General features: G+C 40.5%; 9 non-coding genes across 9 annotated transcripts; all 9 read right to left on the reverse strand.

Annotated features, from left to right (window-relative positions):
• Positions 1 to 8,040: 8,040 nt before the first annotated feature.
• Positions 8,041 to 8,113, reverse strand: TRNAR-UCG (transfer RNA arginine (anticodon UCG)). Its single transcript has one exon. It is a non-coding gene; the product is annotated as a tRNA-Arg (tRNA).
• A 1,750-nt stretch (positions 8,114 to 9,863) lies between these two features.
• TRNAR-UCG (transfer RNA arginine (anticodon UCG)) lies at positions 9,864 to 9,936 on the reverse strand. Its single transcript has one exon. It is a non-coding gene; the product is annotated as a tRNA-Arg (tRNA).
• A 1,751-nt stretch (positions 9,937 to 11,687) lies between these two features.
• Positions 11,688 to 11,760, reverse strand: TRNAR-UCG (transfer RNA arginine (anticodon UCG)). The gene has a single exon. It is a non-coding gene; the product is annotated as a tRNA-Arg (tRNA).
• Positions 11,761 to 13,512: 1,752 nt separating this feature from the next.
• TRNAR-UCG (transfer RNA arginine (anticodon UCG)) lies at positions 13,513 to 13,585 on the reverse strand. The gene has a single exon. It is a non-coding gene; the product is annotated as a tRNA-Arg (tRNA).
• A 1,752-nt stretch (positions 13,586 to 15,337) lies between these two features.
• Positions 15,338 to 15,410, reverse strand: TRNAR-UCG (transfer RNA arginine (anticodon UCG)). The gene has a single exon. It is a non-coding gene; the product is annotated as a tRNA-Arg (tRNA).
• A 3,572-nt stretch (positions 15,411 to 18,982) lies between these two features.
• On the reverse strand, positions 18,983 to 19,055 carry TRNAR-UCG (transfer RNA arginine (anticodon UCG)). The gene has a single exon. It is a non-coding gene; the product is annotated as a tRNA-Arg (tRNA).
• Positions 19,056 to 20,806: 1,751 nt separating this feature from the next.
• TRNAR-UCG (transfer RNA arginine (anticodon UCG)) lies at positions 20,807 to 20,879 on the reverse strand. Its single transcript has one exon. It is a non-coding gene; the product is annotated as a tRNA-Arg (tRNA).
• Positions 20,880 to 22,631: 1,752 nt separating this feature from the next.
• TRNAR-UCG (transfer RNA arginine (anticodon UCG)) lies at positions 22,632 to 22,704 on the reverse strand. The gene has a single exon. It is a non-coding gene; the product is annotated as a tRNA-Arg (tRNA).
• Positions 22,705 to 24,456: 1,752 nt separating this feature from the next.
• On the reverse strand, positions 24,457 to 24,529 carry TRNAR-UCG (transfer RNA arginine (anticodon UCG)). Its single transcript has one exon. It is a non-coding gene; the product is annotated as a tRNA-Arg (tRNA).
• Positions 24,530 to 26,031: the final 1,502 nt, after the last annotated feature.

Genomic DNA, 26,031 nt, shown 5'->3' on the forward strand with positions numbered 1-26,031 from the left:
CTCTGGTAGAGCACTCTGAACCTGTTGATGAAGAACACGCAATTTAGTTGTAAGGTCATGCAAGTAGTCAATCAACATCGGGTATGGCAAGTCTGAGTATTTCTTAGGGCGAGGAACTCCCCATACATTAGCTGGGCGACCAAATATCACTTCGTAAGGGCTAAGCCCCAAACGAGAGTGTACTGCTGTTCTGGTGGACAGAAGAGCCAATGGTAAAGCATCAGGCCAATTAAGTCCTGTGCTAGCTTGCACCTTAGCAATTTTAAGCTTCAAAGTTCCATTGTAGCATTCTACTAAACCAGCCGACTGTGGGTGATTCGCCGCGTGGAACTTCTGTTTTATGCCAAGACCTGCACAAACTTTTTGCATGACTTGACCCACAAATTCGCTCCCATTGTCACTCCAGACAATGCGCGGCAAACCAAACCTAGGGAAGAATTCTTTCAAAAGTATTTTGGCAGTTGATAAAGCAGTATTGTCCTTCAGAGGGTAGGCTTCTACCCATCTAGAAAAAGCACATACTACCACCAGAACATATTTGAGGTTGTTGCATCGTTCCATGTGAATATAATCGATCTGCAACACCTCAAATGGATATGTTGGAGGAGCAAAATGACCTGCTGGAGTTGAGGTTCCCTTTCCTGGATTGTACATCAAGCAAACAATACAATGTTTTACTACATTATTTGCACACTTTGGGATCCCCTCATTTTGCCACACTGGAGCCAGAAGTTTACATATTCCTTTTGCACTTAGGTGAGCTGGACCATGTGCCATAGTAACTACAGGTAGTACATAAGCATCTGGTAACAGCCAACGTTGATGTTCTGATAATTCAACCCAACATCCCATCTCATCTAACATTCCTGTACTTTCCTTCCACTTTCTCAACTCATTCTCCGTAGTCTCTCCTTGAATTGATTTCACACTCTCTACTGTATCTTCACACATTCCCTTTTCTCTTACGCAGTTTGCGGGACCTGCAACATACATTCGACTTGTGTTGTCTCTGGCTGTCTTTTTCGCTACCTCATCTGCAAATGCATTTCCTCGACCAACATCGTCCACAATCTTTTTGTGTGCACTACACTTCACGATTGCTATCTGAGTAGGCATTGTAAGTGACTCAAGAAGTTCAGTCACTAATTGACCATGTTGTATCTTAGTACCATGGGAAGTAAAGAATCCTCTTTCCTTCCATAAGCGCCCAAAGTTAAACGCTACACCAAAAGCGTATTGGCTATCAGTGTACACGTTTACTCTTTTTCCTTTGGATAACACACACGCTCTAGTTAAGGCTATCAATTCAGCTGCCTGAGCTGAATTATGTCTAATGCGTGCTGTCTCCACAATCGTATGCAAAGTAGTAATAGCGTAGGCTGAAACTGTATCTCCATTCGGGAGCTTGAAACAAGAACCATCTACCCATAGTGTTCCATCTGGATTCACTAATGGCGTGTCTTTTAGGTCAATTCTACCCTTAGTCTCTTCTTCAGTACGGAGAAAACAATCATGCTGTTCAGAGACATCTCTCTCTTCTGGAAGAGGCAACAAAGTAGCTGGATTCAGGGTATTACATCGTTTGATGTGTATGTGACTAGCCAAAAGCGTCAGCTCATATCCGGACAACCGAGCACTCGTAAGATGCTGCGTTTTTGTCCTATTTAGTAAAGTATCCACTGCATGTGGCACCATAACAATGAGAGTATTATCTAGCACTACTCCAGCAGACTGTCGAATAGAAATTGCTGCTGCCGCTGTCGCCTTAAGACAACTAGGCAATGCTTTAGCTAGTGGATCTAACGTAGCTGAGAAATATGCGCATGGTCGCTGTTGATCTCCAAAACGCTGCGTTAAGACTGACAATGCACAACCCTCTCTTTCGTGGACATAGAGCGTAAAGGGCTTACTGTAATCAGGAGTACCCAATACAGGAGCAGAACACAAAGCAATACGCAAATCAGTAAAACTCTTCTGACACTCGTCAGTCCACGGAAGAGGCTGAGGCATATCTTTTAAAGTTAGCGCCAACAGCGGTTTAGCCAATAAAGAGAAACTCGGAATCCACTGTCTACAATAAGAAGTAATGCCCAAAAAGGCACGTACCTCTCTTTGTGTGGATGGCACTGACATTTGTGCAATTGCCTGAATTAGTTCGGGGGTCAATCGTCGTCCCTCCTTTGACAAGAGATGACCCAAATAAGTCACCTCGCGACAGACATATTGTAATTTAGAAGGAGAAACCTTGTGATTCAGATCAAACAAATGACGCAACAGTGCAACGGTCACGTTTTTGCAAATCTCCTCTGAATCAGCTGCAACTAATAAGTCATCCATGTACTGAATGAGAGCGGCACCGGACGGTAAGGAAAAGGCATCAAGATGACATTTTAGAGCTTGACTGTAAATAGAGGGACTTTCACAATAACCTTGAGGTGCGCGTTTAAACCGGAAGCTTCGGCCTCCGAGGGAAAAACCAAAAATATCTCTACTCTCTTCGGCGATGGGAATACTAAAGAAAGCATTCTTTAGATCAATAACTGAAAACCAAGTCGCTGTAGAAGGTATCATCGTCAACAGAGCAGTGATATCTGGGACTACAGGAAACTGCGGTACGACAATCTTGTTTACCTCCCGAAGATCAATTACAAAACGATAAACAGGAGGCTGAGAAGGATCAGTGCGTTTAAGAACCGGAAGAACAGGACTGTTACATGTATTTCCTCTCGTTTCCTCAACCACACCCTTCTGAATCAAATCATGGACAATTTCCAGAAGTGCTTTCTCACCTTCAGTAGAGATTCTGTATTGCGGAATACGTGGCATTTCAGCATTGGGCTTAAGAGTAACAACATAAGGTGGGATCTCAAGACAACCAACGTCATTCGGACCCGTAGCCCAAAGCGTTTCGGGAAGAGAAAGCAATTCAGGTGGGAATTGATCTTTTGATAAGTACATTGGACTAGTCATTTTCTGTCCTAGAGTGAGGTATACACCAGAAGGTGAACAATATATCGTAGCATGCATTCTTTTTAATAGATCTAAACCCAACAGATTTTCACCACAACCATTCGTCAGAAGAAGCGGAGCTTCTAAATCATAAGGGCCTATTGAAACAGGCAAAGGGCAAGAAACTGGATTGCGAACAGGGGCGCCAGAAAATCCTACAGATACATTCGTTAAGCCAGACAAAGGTGCGCCAGGGAGTTTAGAATGAATGATAGAGCTTCTCATGGCACCAGTATCTAAAAGAAATGGCTCTGAAACACCCATTGTAGTGACATTAACATAAGGTCCATTCTGATCCACTGGAATTGACGTAACCCCCTTACTTTGTCCATGGCTGTCCTATTCAAAATGAAGACTTTCATTCCCTCCTTCAATATACTGATCCTCACTGTAATACTGTGTAGACCTAACATTTTGCTGGTCAAAGTAATTTCCGGAATTTGGAGGAACAAAAGAACGCTGCTCTTGGGTTAACACACCTCGACCTCTACCTCTATTTGCTGACTGAGGACCACCACGACCTCGTGAAGCAGATGTTGCTCCATTACGCTGCAACAATGCCGGACAACTGTTCTTAAAATGACCTTCCTCCCTACAATAAGCACATTGATTTTTACCTAGCAAAGGTCTTGAAATGAATGGTTCAGGCTTTTGATACAACCTCTGAAACTGCGGAGGCTGTTGAAACTGAGGCTGAACATAACGAGGAGGATAAGCCTGTTGCAAGAGAACTTTAGTTTTTAATTCTTTCGTCTTTTTCTCTTGTTTTTCCCTTTCTTCTTTGTCTCTATTTTCATAATATTGTGCAGTAGCCAATATCTGGGCGGAAGAAGAAACTGCCCATGAACTCTCGGAGTCTTTTAGCTTGTGTGATAGTTCAGGAAGCAAGTTATATACGAACTTATCCACAAATAATCGCTGTCCCCCTTCTGTAGCCATATCTTGACCGCTGTGATCAATGAATGTCTCCTCGAATCGGGTAAAGAAATCGGAAACACTTTCATCTTTCTTTTGTTTACATGCTGCTAGCTTATCCCAATTAACTCTCAAAGCAGGCATCATTGTTTTCATTAATGTAATAATCCTACCAGGGAGTTCTGAGATCAAAGCGTCGGGCTTTGCACCACCTACTTGACCTCTATCTGCGGCAATAATAGCGTTCCAATCGCCGCCTAATTCTTGAGCGTGATCCTCTCTACGAATTTTAGCCCATATTGTCTGTGGAACTACATTTCCCATCAACATGTCAATATCTGCTAGATTCATAGTACATGCATCAACTGTTTGCGACAACTCTTTATAGTAACCAGCAGGATTTTTGCGTGAATCTGGTAGTGACTGTTTAAGTGCTAAAACTTCAGACCTTTTCCAGGGGACATGTATCCATATGCGCTGAAAATGCGCAGGAATAGCTGGATTAGCACCTGCTGCTGCAACTTCTTCCTTCCATATTGGAGAAACCTCTCTCATGGGATAGTTTTTCAGTGCTGTCCTAACTGAAGGATCAGAATCAGGAAAAGTCTGTGAGAACAATAGGGATCTGAAAGAAATAAGTGTTCTGACAGCGTTTTCAACCTTAGGACCCACAATAAGTCCTTTGTCAAAGTCAGCCTGAACATCTAACAGATCCTGTGGGACCGAACCCAAATTCATATCCTCCCATTCTTTAGCGAGAGTATCGCACATAACTTTAAAAACATATCTCTGCGTAGGTGCATTCCATTGCAGAAAGGTGGACATAATATCAGACGTACTATATTGAGGACCCTTCTTGATCCATCTATAAGCAAGTGAGTCCAATTTTTCTCGCTCTTCGGAGTCTGGGAATTGACTACGAGACTGTCTTCGAGAAAAAGCTGGAGACACATTTAAAGCTTCAAAGAAAGGTGATAAGAGACCAGAGACAGTATCTGCAAATTGCTTACGCATAGATGGAGAATTTGACATAAGGATAGGGGACAAGGTATTAGGTGAATTAACTAAAGGAGCATTAGGAATTGCCAAAGGAGCAGAAGGCAAAGGAGTTAAAGGCAAAGTTGGCATAGGCAATACTTGAGGAGGCAAATGTGGAAAAGCTGGAGCAGGCGGAAGCACAACTGGCGGCTGAACAGGCTGTAACATCGGGGGTGCATTAGCACCTTGTACATAGGGCGGAGGCAATTTCAATAAGTGGGACATTAAGGAATCTTCCTCAAAATCTTTTCTCTTATCAAGGGAAGAGATAGGCAACGTCGGATAGCATTTATCTATTGCCATTCGATGCTGTCTGTCTGAAATTTCCATTGCATTATCTATTTCATCATCTTTGAATTGCTGAGCAGCCTGTATAATCGTCATTCCCTGTGTTTTCCTATCTCGTTTCGCTTGTTTAATTTCTCTCTGTTTGGCTTCCTTACGCCAAAGGCGAAAAGAGTCAAACATTGCCGGCCGGGCTTTTCTTTTAAATAACGTTGCTTCTAAATTATCTAGCACATCAGTTTCGAAACTACCATTTTCTGGCCATTTTAAAACACCATCTTTCTTTGTATATCGGGTCCATGTCTTATTAAAGGCAATAGGACCAACACCATGTTTAGAATAGAGCTCATATGTGGGAGTTCCAACCGAAGGAATCGGACAGGAGTCCTCAAGCTGGGAGTCCCTATTACAACCAAAGCAACAAAGTTTTCCAAACTTAGTCAGACCAGACATCTCACGATTTTTACTGGCTGTTCACAAACATCAAGGGGGTAAAACTTTCAGTTTACACAGCACAAATGCACTTACCCCTCGGCTTTGGCCACTGCAATGGCCAAATCTAAGGACCTAAGGACAAAACAAAGACCAAAATTTGTGGGCGCGACCCACCAAATACTTAACTAAGGATGTCTTCTTACACCAACAGAGGCCCGTCTATCGTCTCGCTTTACCATACATCATCAAAGAAAGGGCCAAGGCAGGGCGGCAGTCAGGGCAGCAGTCGTCAGTAGCCGTCAGGAAGGAGTAACCGCGCTGAAAAAGACCTTCGGACCACTTCGACATACAGGGGTCGCTTGACGTGGCTCGCGATTCCTCCAGAATTTTCTTGCGGGGTTCCTCACGACCTTCAGGCAGAACCGGTACCGCTGAAGCCGCCCCACGTTGGGCGCCAGTTGAAGAACCAGAACCTTATGGGCCTGGCGGCGCAGGGTACGCCTGAAATCTCCTTGGATTCACCTGCCTCAACTAACAGAGACACGGGACACTCTGTCAGGCGTAAAAGATCAGATTTTATTAGCTGCAGCTAGTACAGTTGTCCAAGAAGTACACAAGGTATGTTCTCAGGAGACTGCCACTTTACTTTGTGGCGCACAATCTTATATACCGTATAAAAACCATTTATTAACTACATACACTCCCAGAACACATAGAAAGGAGCCAGTAAGAATAATGTAAAGATAGAACAGAGCCAATAGAAATGTCGGAAAACAAGACAGCACCAATAGAAGGAATTGGAAAACAAAGTATCAAGTGACTTAAGGTTGCCTCCCCTCCAGCTGTGTTTGTCACCCCTCCCTTGAACTAATTCATTAACCGATCCACAACGAAGTTGCATGTGGTGCGATAAGTTTGTGTGCGTTTGGAGGACAGTTGTGAAATGAGAGATTACTAGCAAAGGACAGCGAAGGCCAGACGATAAGATAAGATCGGCGGAGAATAGTGTGAGCCTACAGATAGTTGAAACAAGGATTAGAAAACCAGACAGGGATTAGTGTACTCGGTCAGACCTTAATACCAGCCTTGTAAAGATAGAGGCAGAAGGCTGTTTTGAACACCATGTTGCAGAATAAGCAGAAAAGGCAGAATGGACTTCGTTCGCTGTGCTGCCTGAGTGAAGGCAACATAAAATGGCGGCGGGCCACAAAATGGCGGGTCGATACGATCGTATTAAAAATCGAATTTCCTCAATAGACTTAAACTTACACACCCTGGTCTGTGAGAGTAGTGCCCTATCTATTGCGGCATTGAGGGTAATCTGCAAGACAGAGTTCCAAAATCATCCTTTCATCTCAGTTCATGGCCACATACAGTATTTCTGCAGTCATTCGTTTCACTTTTCTGTCTTTAATTAAACTGACCATTTTAAACCTCCGGCACCCACCACTTCAATCTTACCGTTTTTGTGCAGTCATAGGGCCTTGGAACTTTTGGCAAGTGGACAGAAGCAGTCAGAGAACCACATCACAATACATACTCCTTTGCCTGATACCTTTCACAATAAACTGCTCTTGGAAAAAGACGTTAACCGGTCCTTGCTCTCAGACAGACACAGAAAGCCTATCACCACCTCTACGAACATATTTCAATCAAACCAATATATATCATTCAACAATTATGCCTCTGTATCAATATAACTACAACTCGAGACAGAAAGGAATTTAAAAAACAATCTGCCCATTTGAATAACCAGCATAGTTTTAAGGACGTACAAATTGGAATATGACAATTTCAGAGTTCCTCATTCATAAGAAGTCTGTGAGATAGTATCTCAGAAAGATCTCAAGTTTATAGCAAAAATGGTTGTAAGGGTGATTTTTACCACACAATTGCAACTAGGTGCCTCAATCTGCAAGAGACCAGTCCTTGACAGATTACACAACTGGGGCAACAGCAAAGGCAGCAATTGTGTCAATCCTTTATGATTCTTCTCTAGTACTATACTTTTTCTGAGGGACAATTTGCATTATTCCTGGAGAAAATCATAGAGCTTCTATCCATGCATAGTTTCTGCTTTCTGCACGCACACACTCCCTGCACTGAATCTACCCACAGTTCTGTTCAGAATGATTGTGCCATGTCATATTGTTGTATACGTATTGCATATCCAAGGCATTTATGAAGAGGTACTTTGGTATGGCAGAAAGACAGAAAAGTAGCAATGCTGAAGGCATAACGTGACTGATTGTGCAGTTTGCATTGGGCTTTCTTAATGAGTGAGAGTGAAAGGAATATTGTAAGAGTGTGTTTCCAGTTTGTATGTAAAGATAAGTTGGGTGCTGTGAGAAAAAAACTCAACCATGAAGGGACTCGAACCCTCAATCTTCTGATCCGAAGTCAGATGCCTTTACCATTAGGCCACATGGTCACTGACTGCAATATGTTTGGGTGTTTAGGGTTAGGTGGTATGAATGGATGTGGAACATATCAATTACAGGTGCGCAGGACAGGATCCCATACCGTCCTTCATCTTCTTTCCACCAAAGGAGTTTTTTCAAACAATATCTAGATAATTTCCAAAGTTTCATATCTTATGCTGTGCTTTTTTGCCGTTAATCCTCCTTTCTTCTTTTATTGAATACTCTGTTTTATGCTGCAATGGTATTTTTGGATTATTTGAAAAGAGAATGAAACTGCTTTGACAGTAGTTCAGACTTCCCATTTCTTGACTTGCTAATTTGCTCCCTGAATTAGCTTATACAAGTGACATGAACAGGGCCTTGACCTAAGCACGTACCTGAAAGCCTGTCACCACCTCTAGAAATAAAATTCACAGCAGCTCAAACATTCATTTTGAAAGAGAATATTTCAAGTGAGTCCAAGTTTAATTTCAATAAAGAAAGTTGTATAAAATGACACGCTGCACATTTGGGTAACCAGCATGACTCTTTTCAGTGAAGAAGTGGAATGGTTCTGTTGCAATATGCTATCACCCTGGCAAGCTGCTACGAGGAAGAGTAAACAATATGATTAGGTTTCAGCAAAAATGTATTAGTTCAGGGTGTGCACCTCAGATAGACTTAAACTTACACCCCCTGGTCTGTGAGAGTAGTGCCCTATCCATTGCGGCATTGAGGGTAATCTGCAAGACAGAGTTCCAAAATCATCCTTTCATCTCAGTTCATGGCCACATACAGTGTTTCTGCAGTCATTCGTTTCACTTTTCTGTCTTTAATTAAACTGACCATTTTAAACCTCCGGCACCCACCACTTCAATCTTTCCGTTTTTGTGCTATCATAGGGCCTTGGAACTTTTGGCAAGTGGACAGAAGCAGTCAGAGAACCACATCACAATACATACTCCTTTGCCTGATACCTTTCACAACAAACTGCTCTTGGAAAAAGACGTTAACCGGTCCTTGCTCTCAGACAGACACAGAAAGCCTATCACCACCTCTACAAACATATTTCAATCAAACCAATATATATCTTTCAATAGTTATGCCTCTGTATCAATATAACTACAACTCGAGACAGAAAGGAATTTAAAAAACAATCTGCCCATTTGAATAACCAGCATAGTTTTAAGGACGTACAAATTGGAATGTGACAATTTCAGAGTTCCTCATTCATAAGAAGTCTGTGAGATAGTATCTCAGAAAGATCTCAAGTTTATAGCAAAAATGGTTGTAAGGGTGATTTTTACCACACAATTGCAACTAGGTGCCTCAATCTGCAAGAGACCAGTCCTTGACAGATTACACAACTGGGGCAACAGCAAAGGCAGCAATTGTGTCAATCCTTTATGATTCTTCTCTAGTACTATACTTTTTCTGAGGGACAATTTGCATTATTCCTGGAGAAAATCATAGAGCTTCTACCCATGCATAGTTTCTGCTTTCTGCACGCACACACTCCCTGCACTGAATCTACCCACAGTTCTGTTCGCAATGATTGTGCCATGTCATATTGTTGTATACGTATTGCTATCCGTGGCATTTATGAAGAGGTACATTGGTATGGCAGAAAGACAGAAAAGTAGCAATGCTGAAGGCATAACGTGACTGATTGTGCAGTTTGCATTGGGCTTTCTTAATGAGTGAGAGTGAAAGGAGTATTGTAAGAGTGTGTTTCCAGTTTGTATGTAAAGATAAGTTGAGTGCTGTGAGAAAAAGACTCAACCATGAAGGGACTCGAACCCTCAATCTTCTGATCCGAAGTCAGATGCCTTTACCATTAGGCCACATGGTCACTGACTGCAATATGTTTGGGTGTTTAGGGTTAGGTGGTATGAATGGATGTGGAACATATCAATTACAGGTGCGCAGGACAGGATCCCATACCGTTCTTCATCTTCTTTCCATCAAAGGAGTTTTTTCAAACAATATCTAGATAATTTCCAAAGTTTCATATCTTATGCTGTGCTTTTTTGCCGTTAATCCTCCTTTCTTCTTTTATTGAATTCTCTGTTTTATGCTGCAATGGTATTTTTGGATTATTTGAAAAGAGAATGAAACTGCTTTGACAGTAGTTCAGACTTCCCATTTCTTGACTTGCTAATTTGCTCCCTGAATTAGCTTATACAAGTGACATGAACAGGGCCTTGACCTAAGCACGTACCTGAAAGCCTGTCACCACCTCTAGAAATAAAATTCACAGCAGCTGAAAACATTCATTTTGAAAGAGAATATTTCAAGTGAGTCCAAGTTTAATTTCAATAAAGAAAGTTGTATAAAATGACACGCTGCACATTTGGGTAACCAGCATGACTCTTTTCAGTGAAGAAGTGGAATGGTTCTGTTGCAATATGCTATCACCCTGGCAAGCTGCTACGAGGAAGAGTAAACAATATGATTAGGTTTCAGCAAAAATGTATTAGTTCAGGGTGTGCACCTCAGATAGACTTAAACTTACACCCCCTGGTCTGTGAGAGTAGTGCCCTATCCATTGCGGCATTGAGGGTAATCTGCAAGACAGAGTTCCAAAATCATCCTTTCATCTCAGTTCATGGCCACATACAGTGTTTCTGCAGTCATTCGTTTCACTTTTCTGTCTTTAATTAAACTGACCATTTTAAACCTCCGGCACCCACCACTTCAATCTTTCCGTTTTTGTGCTATCATAGGGCCTTGGAACTTTTGGCAAGTGGACAGAAGCAGTCAGAGAACCACATCACAATACATACTCCTTTGCCTGATACCTTTCACAACAAACTGCTCTTGGAAAAAGACGTTAACCGGTCCTTGCTCTCAGACAGACACAGAAAGCCTATCACCACCTCTACAAACATATTTCAATCAAACCAATATATATCTTTCAATAATTATGCCTCTGTATCAATATAACTACAACTCGAGACAGAAAGGAATTTAAAAAACAATCTGCCCATTTGAATAACCAGCATAGTTTTAAGGACGTACAAATTGGAATGTGACAATTTCAGAGTTCCTCATTCATAAGAAGTCTGTGAGATAGTATCTCAGAAAGATCTCAAGTTTATAGCAAAAATGGTTGTAAGGGTGATTTTTACCACACAATTGCAACTAGGTGCCTCAATCTGCAAGAGACCAGTCCTTGACAGATTACACAACTGGGGCAACAGCAAAGGCAGCAATTGTGTCAATCCTTTATGATTCTTCTCTAGTACTATACTTTTTCTGAGGGACAATTTGCATTATTCCTGGAGAAAATCATAGAGCTTCTACCCATGCATAGTTTCTGCTTTCTGCACGCACACACTCCCTGCACTGAATCTACCCACAGTTCTGTTCGCAATGATTGTGCCATGTCATATTGTTGTATACGTATTGCTATCCGTGGCATTTATGAAGAGGTACATTGGTATGGCAGAAAGACAGAAAAGTAGCAATGCTGAAGGCATAACGTGACTGATTGTGCAGTTTGCATTGGGCTTTCTTAATGAGTGAGAGTGAAAGGAGTATTGTAAGAGTGTGTTTCCAGTTTGTATGTAAAGATAAGTTGAGTGCTGTGAGAAAAAGACTCAACCATGAAGGGACTCGAACCCTCAATCTTCTGATCCGAAGTCAGATGCCTTTACCATTAGGCCACATGGTCACTGACTGCAATATGTTTGGGTGTTTAGGGTTAGGTGGTATGAATGGATGTGGAACATATCAATTACAGGTGCGCAGGACAGGATCCCATACCGTTCTTCATCTTCTTTCCATCAAAGGAGTTTTTTCAAACAATATCTAGATAATTTCCAAAGTTTCATATCTTATGCTGTGCTTTTTTGCCGTTAATCCTCCTTTCTTCTTTTATTGAATACTCTGTTTTATGCTGCAATGGTATTTTTGGATTATTTGAAAAGAGAATGAAACTGCTTTGACAGTAGTTCAGACTTCCCATTTCTTGACTTGCTAATTTGCTCCCTGAATTAGCTTATACAAGTGACATGAACAGGGCCTTGACCTAAGCACGTACCTGAAAGCCTGTCACCACCTCTAGAAATAAAATTCACAGCAGCTGAAAACATTCATTTTGAAAGAGAATATTTCAAGTGAGTCCAAGTTTAATTTCAATAAAGAAAGTTGTATAAAATGACACGCTGCACATTTGGGTAACCAGCATGACTCTTTTCAGTGAAGAAGTGGAATGGTTCTGTTGCAATATGCTATCACCCTGGCAAGCTGCTACGAGGAAGAGTAAACAATATGATTAGGTTTCAGCAAAAATGTATTAGTTCAGGGTGTGCACCTCAGATAGACTTAAACTTACACCCCCTGGTCTGTGAGAGTAGTGCCCTATCCATTGCGGCATTGAGGGTAATCTGCAAGACAGAGTTCCAAAATCATCCTTTCATCTCAGTTCATGGCCACATACAGTGTTTCTGCAGTCATTCGTTTCACTTTTCTGTCTTTAATTAAACTGACCATTTTAAACCTCCGGCACCCACCACTTCAATCTTTCCGTTTTTGTGCTATCATAGGGCCTTGGAACTTTTGGCAAGTGGACAGAAGCAGTCAGAGAACCACATCACAATACATACTCCTTTGCCTGATACCTTTCACAACAAACTGCTCTTGGAAAAAGACGTTAACCGGTCCTTGCTCTCAGACAGACACAGAAAGCCTATCACCACCTCTACAAACATATTTCAATCAAACCAATATATATCTTTCAACAATTATGCCTCTGTATCAATATAACTACAACTCGAGACAGAAAGGAATTTAAAAAACAATCTGCCCATTTGAATAACCAGCATAGTTTTAAGGACGTACAAATTGGAATGTGACAATTTCAGAGTTCCTCATTCATAAGAAGTCTGTGAGATAGTATCTCAGAAAGATCTCAAGTTTATAGCAAAAATGGTTGTAAGGGTGATTTTTACCACACAATTGCAACTAGGTGCCTCAATCTGCAAGAGACCAGTCCTTGACAGATTACACAACTGGGGCAACAGCAAAGGCAGCAATTGTGTCAATCCTTTATGATTCTTCTCTAGTACTATACTTTTTCTGAGGGACAATTTGCATTATTCCTGGAGAAAATCATAGAGCTTCTACCCATGCATAGTTTCTGCTTTCTGCACGCACACACTCCCTGCACTGAATCTACCCACAGTTCTGTTCGCAATGATTGTGCCATGTCATATTGTTGTATACGTATTGCATATCCGTGGCATTTATGAAGAGGTACATTGGTATGGCAGAAAGACAGAAAAGTAGCAATGCTGAAGGCATAACGTGACTGATTGTGCAGTTTGCATTGGGCTTTCTTAATGAGTGAGAGTGAAAGGAGTATTGTAAGAGTGTATTTCCAGTTTGTATGTAAAGATAAGTTGAGTGCTGTGAGAAAAAGACTCAACCATGAAGGGACTCGAACCCTCAATCTCCTGATCCGAAGTCAGATGCCTTATCCATTAGGCCACATGGTCACTGACAGCAATATGTTTGGTTGTTTAGGGTTAGGTGGTATGAATGGATGTGGAACATATCAATTACAGGTGCGCCGGACAGGATCCCATACCGTTCTTCATCTTCTTTCCATCAAAGGAGTTTTTTCAAACAATATCTAGATAATTTCCAAAGTTTCATATCTTATGATGTGCTTTTTTGCTGTTAATCCTCCTTTCTTCTTTTATTGAATACTCTGTTTTATGCTGCAATGGTATTTTTGGATTATTTGAAAAGAGAATGAAACTGCTTTGACAGTAGTTCAGACTTCCCATTTCTTGACTTGCTAATTTGCTCCCTGAATTAGCTTATACAAGTGACATGAACAGGGCCTTGACCTAAGCACGTACCTGAAAGCCTGTCACCACCTCTAGAAATAAAAGTCACAGCAGCTCAAAACATTCATTTTGAAAGAGAATATTTCAAGTGAGTCCAAGTTTAATTTCAATAAAGAAAGCTGTATAAAATGACACGCTGCTCATTTGGGTAACCAGCATGACACTTTTCAGTGAAGAAGTGGAATGGTTCTGTTGCAATATACTATCACCCTGGCAAGCTGCTACGAGGAAGAGTAAACAATATGATTAGGTTTCAGCAAAAATGTATTAGTTCAGGGTGTGCACCTCAGATAGACTTAAACTTACACACCCTGGTCTGTGAGAGTAGTGCCCTATCTATTGCGGCATTGAGGGTAATCTGCAAGACAGAGTTCCAAAATCATCCTTTCATCTCAGTTCATGGCCACATACAGTATTTCTGCAGTCATTCGTTTCACTTTTCTGTCTTTAATTAAACTGACCATTTTAAACCTCCGGCACCCACCACTTCAATCTTACCGTTTTTGTGCAATCATAGGGCCTTGGAACTTTTGGCAAGTGGACAGAAGCAGTCAGAGAACCACATCACAATACATACTCCTTTGCCTGATACCTTTCACAATAAACTGCTCTTGGAAAAAGAGGTTAACCGGTCCTTGCTCTCAGACAGACACAGAAAGCCTATCACCACCTCTACGAACATATTTCAATCAAACCAATATATATCATTCAACAATTATGCCTCTGTATCAATATAACTACAACTCGAGACAGAAAGGAATTTAAAAAACAATCTGCCCATTTGAATAACCAGCATAGTTTTAAGGACGTACAAATTGGAATATGACAATTTCAGAGTTCCTCATTCATAAGAAGTCTGTGAGATAGTATCTCAGAAAGATCTCAAGTTTATAGCAAAAATGGTTGTTAGGGTGATTTTTACCACACAATTGCAACTAGGTGCCTCAATCTGCAAGAGACCAGTCCTTGACAGATTACACAACTGGGGCAACAGCAAAGGCAGCAATTGTGTCAATCCTTTATGATTCTTCTCTAGTACTATACTTTTTCTGAGGGACAATTTGCATTATTCCTGGAGAAAATCATAGAGCTTCTATCCATGCATAGTTTCTGCTTTCTGCACACACACACTCCCTGCACTGAATCTACCCACAGTTCTGTTCAGAATGATTGTGCCATGTCATATTGTTGTATACGTATTGCATATCCATGGCATTTATGAAGAGGTACTTTGGTATGGCAGAAAGACAGAAAAGTAGCAATGCTGAAGGCATAACGTGACTGATTGTGCAGTTTGCATTGGGCTTTCTTAATGAGTGAGAGTGAAAGGAGTATTGTAAGAGAGTGTTTCCAGTTTGTATGTAAAGATAAGTTGGGTGCTGTGAGAAAAAGACTAAACCATGAAGGGACTCGAACCCTCAATCTTCTGATCCGAAGTCAGACGCCTTTACCATTAGGCCACATGGTCACTGACTGCACTATGTTTGGGTGTTTAGGGTTAGGTGGTATGAATGGATGTGGAACATATCAATTACAGGTGCGCAGGACAGGATCCCATACCGTTCTTCATCTTCTTTCCATCAAAGTAGTTTTTTCAAATAATATCTAGATAATTTCCAAAGTTTCATATCTTATGCTGTGCTTTCTTGCCGTTAATCCTCCTTTCTTCTTTTATTGAATACTCTGTTTTATGCTGCAATGGTATTTTTGGATTATTTGAAAAGAGAATGAAACTGCTTTGACAGTAGTTCAGACTTCCCATTTCTTGACTTGCTAATTTGCTCCCTGAATTAGCTTATACAAGTGACATGAACAGGGCCTTGACCTAAGCACGTACCTGAAAGCCTGTCACCACCTCTAGAAATAAAATTCACAGCAGCTGAAAACATTCATTTTGAAAGAGAATATTTCAAGTGAGTCCAAGTTTAATTTCAATAAAGAAAGTTGTATAAAATGACACGCTGCACATTTGGGTAACCAGCATGACTCTTTTCAGTGAAGAAGTGGAATGGTTCTGTTGCAATATGCTATCACCCTGGCAAGCTGCTACGAGGAAGAGTAAACAATATGATTAGGTTTCAGCAAAAATGTATTAGTTAAGGGTGTGCACCTCAGATAGACTTAAACTTACACACCCTGGTCTGTGAGAGTAGTGCCCTATCCATTGCGGCATTGAGGGTAATCTGCAAGACAGAGTTCCAAAATCATCCTTTCATCTCAGTTCATGGCCACATACAGTGTTTCTGCAGTCATTCGTTTCACTTTTCTGTCTTTAATTAAACTGACCATTTTAAACCTCCGGCACCCACCACTTCAATCTTTCCGTTTTTGTGCTCTCATAGGGCCTTGGAACTTTTGGCAAGTGGACAGAAGCAGTCAGAGAACCACATCACAATACATACTCCTTTGCCTGATACCTTTCACAACAAACTGCTCTTGGAAAAAGACGTTAACCGGTTCTTGCTCTCAGACAGACACAGAAAGCCTATCACCACCTCTACAAACATATTTCAATCAAACCAATATATATCATTCAACAATTATACCTCTGTATCAATATAACTACAACTCGAGACAGAAAGGAATTTAAAAAACAATCTGCCCTTTTGAATAACCAGCAGAGTTTTAAGGACGTACAAATTGGAATGTGACAATTTCAGAGTTCCTCATTCATAAGAAGTCTGTGAGATAGTATCTCAGAAAGATCTCAAGTTTATAGCAAAAATGGTTGTAAGGGTGATTTTTACCACACAATTGCAACTAGGTGACTCAATCTGCAAGAGACCAGTCCTTGACAGATTACACAACTGGGGCAACAGCAAAGGCAGCAATTGTGTCAATCCTTTATGATTCTTCTCTAGTACTATACTTTTTCTGAGGGACAATTTGCATTATTCCTGGAGGAAATCATAGAGCTTCTACCCATGCATAGTTTCTGCTTTCTGCACGAACACACTCCCTGCACTGAATCTACCCACAGTTCTGTTCAGAATGATTGTGCCATGTCATATTGTTGTATACGTATTGCATATCCATGGCATTTATGAAGAGGTTCTTTGGTATGGCAGAAAGACAGAAAAGTAGCAATGCTGAAGGTATAACGTGACTGATTGTGCAGTTTGCATTGGGCTTTCTTAATGAGTGAGAGTGAAAGGAGTATTGTAAGAGTGTGTTTCCAGTTTGTATGTAAAGATAAGTTGGGTGCTGTGAGAAAAAGACTCAACCATAAAGGGACTCAAACCATCAATGTTCTGATCCGAAGTCAGACGCCTTATCCATTAGGCCACATGGTCACTGACTGCAACATGTTTGGGTGTTTAGGGTTAGGTGGTATGAATGGATGTGGAACATATCAATTACAGGTGCGCAGGACAGGATCCCATACCGTTCTTCATCTTCTTTCCATCAAAGGAGTTTTTTCAAACAATATCTAGATAATTTCCAAAGTTTCATATCTTATGCTGTGCTTTTTTGCCGTTAATCCTCCTTTCTTCTTTTATTGAATACTCTGTTTTATGCTGCAATGGTATTTTTGGATTATTTGAAAAGAGAATGAACTGACAGTAGTTCAGACTTCCCATTTCTTGACTTGCTAATTTGCTCCCTGAATTAGCTTATACAAGTGACCTGAACAGGGCCTTGACCTAAGCACGTACCTGAAAGCCTGTCACCACCTCTAGAAATAAAATTCACAGCAGCTCAAAACATTCATTTGGAAAGAGAATATTTCAAGTGAGTCCAAGTTTAATTTCAATAAAGAAAGCTGTATAAAATGACACGCTGCACATTTGGGTAACCAGCATGACACTTTTCAGTGAAGAAGTGGAATGGTTCTGTTGCAATATACTATCACCCTGGCAAGCTGCTACGAGGAAGAGTAAACAATATGATTAGGTTTCAGCAAAAATGTATTAGTTCAGGGTGTGCACCTCAGATAAACTTAAACTTACACACCCTGGTCTGTGAGAGTAGTGCCCTATCTATTGCGGCATTGAGGGTAATCTGTAAGACAGAGTTCCAAAATCATCCTTTCATCTCAGTTCATGGCCACATACAGTATTTCTGCAGTCATTCGTTTCACTTTTCTGTCTTTAATTAAACTGACCATTTTAAACCTCCGGCACCCACCACTTCAATCTTACTGTTTTTGTGCTACACATAGGGCCTTGGAACTTTTGGCAAGTGGGCAGAAGCAGTCAGAGAACCACATCACAATACATACTCCTTTGCCTGATACCTTTCACAATAAACTGCTCTTGGAAAAAGACGTTAACCGGTCCTTGCTCTCAGACAGACACAGAAAGCCTATCACCACCTCTACGAACATATTTCAATCAAACCAATATATATCATTCAACAATTATGCCTCTGTATCAATATAACTATAACTCGAGACAGAAAGGAATTTAAAAAACAATCTGCCCATTTGAATAACCAGCATAGTTTTAAGGACGTACAAATTGGAATGTGACAATTTCAGAGTTCCTCATTCATAAGAAGTCTGTGAGACAGTATCTCAGAAAGATCTCAAGTTTATAGCAAAAATGGTTGTAAGGGTGATTTTTACCACAAAATTGCAACTAGGTGCCTCAATCTGCAAGAGACCAGTCCTTGACAGATTACACAACTGGGGCAACAGCAAAGGCAGCAATTGTGTCAATCCTTTATGATTCTTCTCTAGTACTATACTTTTTCTGAGGGACAATTTGCATTATTACTGGAGAAAATCATAGAGCTTCTACCCATGCATAGTTTCTGCTTTCTGCACGCACACACTCCCTGCACTGAATCTACCCACAGTTCTGTTCAGAATGATTGTGCCATGTCATATTGTTGTATACGTATTGCATATCCGTGGCATTTATGAAGAGGTACTTTGGTATGGCAGAAAGACAGAAAAGTAGCAATGCTGATGGCAAAACGTGACTGATTGTGCAGTTTGCATTGGGCTTTCTTAATGAGTGAGAGTGAAAGGAGTATTGTAAGAGTGTATTTCCAGTTTGTATGTAAAGATAAGTTGAGTGCTGTGAGAAAAAGACTCAACCATGAAGGGACTCGAACCCTCAATCTCCTGATCCGAAGTCAGACGCCGTATCCATTAGGCCACATGGTCACTGACAGCAATATGTTTGGTTGTTTAGGGTTAGGTGGTATGAATGGATGTGGAACATATCAATTACAGGTGCGCAGGACAGGATCCCATACCGTTCTTCATCTTCTTTCCATCAAAGGAGTTTTTTCAAACAATATCTAGATAATTTCCAAAGTTTCATATCTTATGATGTGCTTTTTTGCTGTTAATCCTCCTTTCTTCTTTTATTGAATACTCTGTTTTATGCTGCAATGGTATTTTTGGATTATTTGAAAAGAGAATGAAACTGCTTTGACAGTAGTTCAGACTTCCCATTTCTTGACTTGCTAATTTGCTCCCTGAATTAGCTTATACAAGTGACATGAACAGGGCCTTGACCTAAGCACGTACCTGAAAGCCTGTCACCACCTCTAGAAATAAAATTCACAGCAGCTCAAACATTCATTTTGAAAGAGAATATTTCAAGTGAGTCCAAGTTTAATTTCAATAAAGAAAGCTGTATAAAATGACAAGCTGCATATTTGGGTAACCAGCATGACTCTTTTCAGTGAAGAAGTGGAATGGTTCTGTTGCAATATACTATCACCCTGGCAAGCTGCTACGAGGAAGAGTAAACAATATGATTAGGTTTCAGCAAAAATGTATTAGTTCAGGGTGTGCACCTCAGATAGACTTAAACTTACACACCCTGGTCTGTGAGAGTAGTGCCCTATCCATTGCGGCATTGAGGGTAATCTGCAAGACAGAGTTCCAAAATCATCCTTTCATCTCAGTTCATGGCCACATACAGTATTTCTGCAGTCATTCGTTTCACTTTTCTGTCTTTAATTAAACTGACCATTTTAAACCTCCGGCACCCACCTCTTCAATCTTACCGTTTTTGTGCTATCATAGGGCCTTGGAACTTTTGGCAAGTGGACAGAAGCAGTCAGAGAACCACATCACAATACATACTCCTTTGCCTGATACCTTTCACAACAAACTGCTCTTGGAAAAAGACGTTAACCGGTCCTTGCTCTCAGACAGACACAGAAAGCCTATCACCACCTCTACGAACATATTTCAATCAAACCAATATATATCTTTCAACAATTATGCCTCTGTATCAATATAACTACAACTCGAGACAGAAAGGAATTTAAAAAACAATCTGCCCATTTGAATAACCAGCATAGTTTTAAGGACGTACAAATTGGAATGTGACAATTTCAGAGTTCCTCATTCATAAGAAGTCTGTGAGATAGTATCTCAGAAAGATCTCAAGTTTATAGGAAAAATGGTTGTAAGGGTGATTTTTACCACACAATTGCAACTAGGTGCCTCAATCTGCAAGAGACCAGTCCTTGACAGATTACACAACTGGGGCAACAGCAAAGGCAGCAATTGTGTCAATCCTTTATGATTCTTCTCTAGTACTATACTTTTTCTGAGGGACAAATTGCATTATTCCTGGAGAAAATCATAGAGCTTCTATCCATGCATAGTTTCTGCTTTCTGCACGCACACACTCCCTGCACTGAATCTACCCACAGTTCTGTTCAGAATGATTGTGCCATGTCATATTGTTGTATACGTATTGCATATCCAAGGCATTTATGAAGAGGTACTTTGGTATGGCAGAAAGACAGAAAAGTAGCAATGCTGAAGGCATAACGTGACTGATTGTGCAGTTTGCATTGGGCTTTCTTAATGAGTGAGAGTGAAAGGAGTATTGTAAGAGTGTGTTTCCAGTTTGTATGTAAAGATAAGTTGGGTGCTGTGAGAAAAAGACTCAACCATGAAGGGACTCGAACCCTCAATCTTCTGATCCGAAGTCAGATGCCTTTACCATTAGGCCACATGGTCACTGACTGCAATATGTTTGAGTGTTTAGGGTTAGGTGGTATGAATGGATGTGGAACATATCAATTACAGGTGCGCAGGACAGGATCCCATACCGTTCTTCATCTTCTTTCCACCAAAGGAGTTTTTTCAAACAATATCTAGATAATTTCCAAAGTTTCATATCTTATGCTGTGCTTTTTTGCCGTTAATCCTCCTTTCTTCTTTTATTGAATACTCTGTTTTATGCTGCAATGGTATTTTTGGATTATTTGAAAAGAGAATGAAACTGCTTTGACAGTAGTTCAGACTTCCCATTTCTTGACTTGCTAATTTGCTCCCTGAATTAGCTTATACAAGTGACATGAACAGGGCCTTGACCTAAGCACGTACCTGAAAGCCTGTCACCACCTCTAGAAATAAAATTCACAGCAGCCGAAAAAATTCATTTTGAAAGAGAATATTTCAAGTGAGTCCAAGTTTAATTTCAATAAAGAAAGTTGTATAAAATGACACGCTGCACATTTGGGTAACCAGCATGACTCTTTTCAGTGAAGAAGTGGAATGGTTCTGTTGCAATATACTATCACCCTGGCAAGCTGCTACGAGGAAGAGTAAACAATATGATTAGGTTTCAGCAAAAATGTATTAGTTCAGGGTGTGCACCTCAGATAGACTTAAACTTACACCCCCTGGTCTGTGAGAGTAGTGCCCTATCCATTGCGGCATTGAGGGTAATCTGCAAGACAGAGTTCCAAAATCATCCTTTCATCTCAGTTCATGGCCACATACAGTGTTTCTGCAGTCATTCGTTTCACTTTTCTGTCTTTAATTAAACTGACCATTTTAAACCTCCGGCACCCACCACTTCAATCTTTCCGTTTTTGTGCTATCATAGGGCCTTGGAACTTTTGGCAAGTGGACAGAAGCAGTCAGAGAACCACATCACAATACATACTCCTTTGCCTGATACCTTTCACAACAAACTGCTCTTGGAAAAAGACGTTAACCGGTCCTTGCTCTCAGACAGACACAGAAAGCCTATCACCACCTCTACAAACATATTTCAATCAAACCAATATATATCTTTCAACAATTATGCCTCTGTATCAATATAACTACAACTCGAGACAGAAAGGAATTTAAAAAACAATCTGCCCATTTGAATAACCAGCATCGTTTTAAGGACGTACAAATTGGAATGTGACAATTTCAGAGTTCCTCATTCATAAGAAGTCTGTGAGATAGTATCTCAGAAAGATCTCAAGTTTATAGCAAAAATGGTTGTAAGGGTGATTTTTACCACACAATTGCAACTAGGTGCCTCAATCTGCAAGAGACCAGTCCTTGACAGATTACACAACTGGGGCAACAGCAAAGGCAGCAATTGTGTCAATCCTTTATGATTCTTCTCTAGTACTATACTTTTTCTGAGGGACAATTTGCATTATTCCTGGAGAAAATCATAGAGCTTCTACCCATGCACAGTTTCTGCTTTCTGCACGCACACACTCCCTGCACTGAATCTACCCACAGTTCTGTTCGCAATGATTGTGCCATGTCATATTGTTGTATACGTATTGCATATCCGTGGCATTTATGAAGAGGTACATTGGTATGGCAGAAAGATAGAAAAGTAGCAATGCTGAAGGCATAACGTGACTGATTGTGCAGTTTGCATTGGGCTTTCTTAATGAGTGAGAGTGAAAGGAGTATTGTAAGAGTGTGTTTCCAGTTTGTATGTAAAGATAAGTTGAGTGCTGTGAGAAAAAGACTCAACCATGAAGGGACTCGAACCCTCAATCTTCTGATCCGAAGTCAGATGCCTTTACCATTAGGCCACATGGTCACTGACTGCAATATGTTTGGGAGTTTAGGGTTAGGTGGTATGAATGGATGTGGAACATATCAATTACAGGTGCGCAGGACAGGATCCCATACCGTTCTTCATCTTCTTTCCATCAAAGGAGTTTTTTCAAACAATATCTAGATAATTTCCAAAGTTTCATATCTTATGCTGTGCTTTTTTGCCGTTAATCCTCCTTTCTTCTTTTATTGAATACTCTGTTTTATGCTGCAATGGTATTTTTGGATTATTTGAAAAGAGAATGAAACTGCTTTGACAGTAGTTCAGACTTCCCATTACTTGACTTGCTAATTTGCTCCCTGAATTAGCTTATACAAGTGACATGAACAGGGCCTTGACCTAAGCACGTACCTGAAAGCCTGTCACCACCTCTAGAAATAAAATTCACAGCAGCTGAAAACATTCATTTTGAAAGAGAATATTTCAAGTGAGTCCAAGTTTAATTTCAATAAAGAAAGTTGTATAAAATGACACGCTGCACATTTGGGTAACCAGCATGACTCTTTTCAGTGAAGAAGTGGAATGGTTCTGTTGCAATATGCTATCACCCTGGCAAGCTGCTACGAGGAAGAGTAAACAATATGATTAGGTTTCAGCAAAAATGTATTAGTTCAGGGTGTGCACCTCAGATAGACTTAAACTTACACCCCCTGGTCTGTGAGAGTAGTGCCCTATCCATTGCGGCATTGAGGGTAATCTGCAAGACAGAGTTCCAAAATCATCCTTTCATCTCAGTTCATGGCCACATACAGTGTTTCTGCAGTCATTCGTTTCACTTTTCTGTCTTTAATTAAACTGACCATTTTAATCCTCCGGCACCCACCACTTCAATCTTACAGTTTTTGTGCAATCATAGGGCCTTGGAACTTTTGGCAAGTGGACAGAAGCAGTCAGAGAACCACATCACAATACATACTCCTTTGCCTGATACCTTTCACAATAAACTGCTCTTGGAAAAAGACGTTAACCGGTCCTTGCTCTCAGACAGACACAGAAAGCCTATCACCACCTCTACGAACATATTTCAATCAAACCAATATATATCATTCAACAATTATGCCTCTGTATCAATATAACTACAACTCGAGACAGAAAGGAATTTAAAAAACAATCTGCCCATTTGAATAACCAGCATCGTTTTAAGGACGTACAAATTGGAATATGACAATTTCAGAGTTCCTCATTCATAAGAAGTCTGTGAGATAGTATCTCAGAAAGATCTCAAGTTTATAGCAAAAATGGTTGTAAGGGTGATTTTTACCACACAATTGCAACTAGGTGCCTCAATCTGCAAGAGACCAGTCCTTGACAGATTACACAACTGGGGCAACAGCAAAGGCAGCAATTGTGTCAATCCTTTATGATTCTTCTCTAGTACTATACTTTTTCTGAGGGACAATTTGCATTATTCCTGGAGAAAATCATAGAGCTTCTATCCATGCATAGTTTCTGCTTTCTGCACGCACACACTCCCTGCACTGAATCTACCCACAGTTCTGTTCAGAATGATTGTGCCATGTCATATTGTTGTATACGTATTGCATATCCAAGGCATTTATGAAGAGGTACTTTGGTATGGCAGAAAGACAGAAAAGTAGCAATGCTGAAGGAATAACGTGACTGATTGTGCAGTTTGCATTGGGCTTTCTTAATGAGTGAGAGTGAAAGGAGTATTGTAAGAGTGTGTTTCCAGTTTGTATGTAAAGATAAGTTGAGTGCTGTGAGAAAGAGACTCAACCATGAAGGGACTCGAACCCTCAATCTTCTGATCCGAAGTCAGATGCCTTTACCATTAGGCCACATGGTCACTGACAGCAATATGTTTGGGTGTTTAGGGTTAGGTGGTATGAATGGATGTGGAACATATCAATTACAGGTGCGCAGGACAGGATCCCATACCGTTCTTCATCTTCTTTCCACCAAAGGAGTTTTTTCAAACAATATCTAGATAATTTCCAAAGTTTCATATCTTATGCTGTGCTTTTTTGCCGTTAATCCTCCTTTCTTCTTTTATTGAATACTCTGTTTTATGCTGCAATGGTATTTTTGGATTATTTGAAAAGAGAATGAAACTGCTTTGACAGTAGTTCAGACTTCCCATTTCTTGACTTGCTAATTTGCTCCCTGAATTAGCTTATACAAGTGACATGAACAGGGCCTTGACCTAAGCACGTACCTGAAAGCCTGTCACCACCTCTAGAAATAAAATTCACAGCAGCTGAAAACATTCATTTTGAAAGAGAATATTTCAAGTGAGTCCAAGTTTAATTTCAATAAAGAAAGTTGTATAAAATGACACGCTGCACATTTGGGTAACCAGCATGACTCTTTTCAGTGAAGAAGTGGAATGGTTCTGTTGCAATATGCTATCACCCTGGCAAGCTGCTACGAGGAAGAGTAAACAATATGATTAGGTTTCAGCAAAAATGTATTAGTTCAGGGTGTGCACCTCAGATAGACTTAAACTTACACCCCCTGGTCTGTGAGAGTAGTGCCCTATCCATTGCGGCATTGAGGGTAATCTGCAAGACAGAGTTCCAAAATCATCCTTTCATCTCAGTTCATGGCCACATACAGTGTTTCTGCAGTCATTCGTTTCACTTTTCTGTCTTTAATTAAACTGACCATTTTAAACCTCCGGCACCCACCACTTCAATCTTTCCGTTTTTGTGCTATCATAGGGCCTTGGAACTTTTGGCAAGTGGACAGAAGCAGTCAGAGAACCACATCACAATACATACTCCTTTGCCTGATACCTTTCACAACAAACTGCTCTTGGAAAAAGACGTTAACCGGTCCTTGCTCTCAGACAGACACAGAAAGCCTATCACCACCTCTACAAACATATTTCAATCAAACCAATATATATCTTTCAACAATTATGCCTCTGTATCAATATAACTACAACTCGAGACAGAAAGGAATTTAAAAAACAATCTGCCCATTTGAATAACCAGCATAGTTTTAAGGACGTACAAATTGGAATGTGACAATTTCAGAGTTCCTCATTCATAAGAAGTCTGTGAGATAGTATCTCAGAAAGATCTCAAGTTTATAGCAAAAATGGTTGTAAGGGTGATTTTTACCACACAATTGCAACTAGGTGCCTCAATCTGCAAGAGACCAGTCCTTGACAGATTACACAACTGGGGCAACAGCAAAGGCAGCAATTGTGTCAATCCTTTATGATTCTTCTCTAGTACTATACTTTTTCTGAGGGACAATTTGCATTATTCCTGGAGAAAATCATAGAGCTTCTACCCATGCACAGTTTCTGCTTTCTGCACGCACACACTCCCTGCACTGAAT

The sequence above is a fragment of the Pleurodeles waltl genome, chromosome 4_1 (genome assembly GCF_031143425.1).
Source record: "Pleurodeles waltl isolate 20211129_DDA chromosome 4_1, aPleWal1.hap1.20221129, whole genome shotgun sequence".
Taxonomy (NCBI): domain Eukaryota; kingdom Metazoa; phylum Chordata; class Amphibia; order Caudata; family Salamandridae; genus Pleurodeles; species Pleurodeles waltl.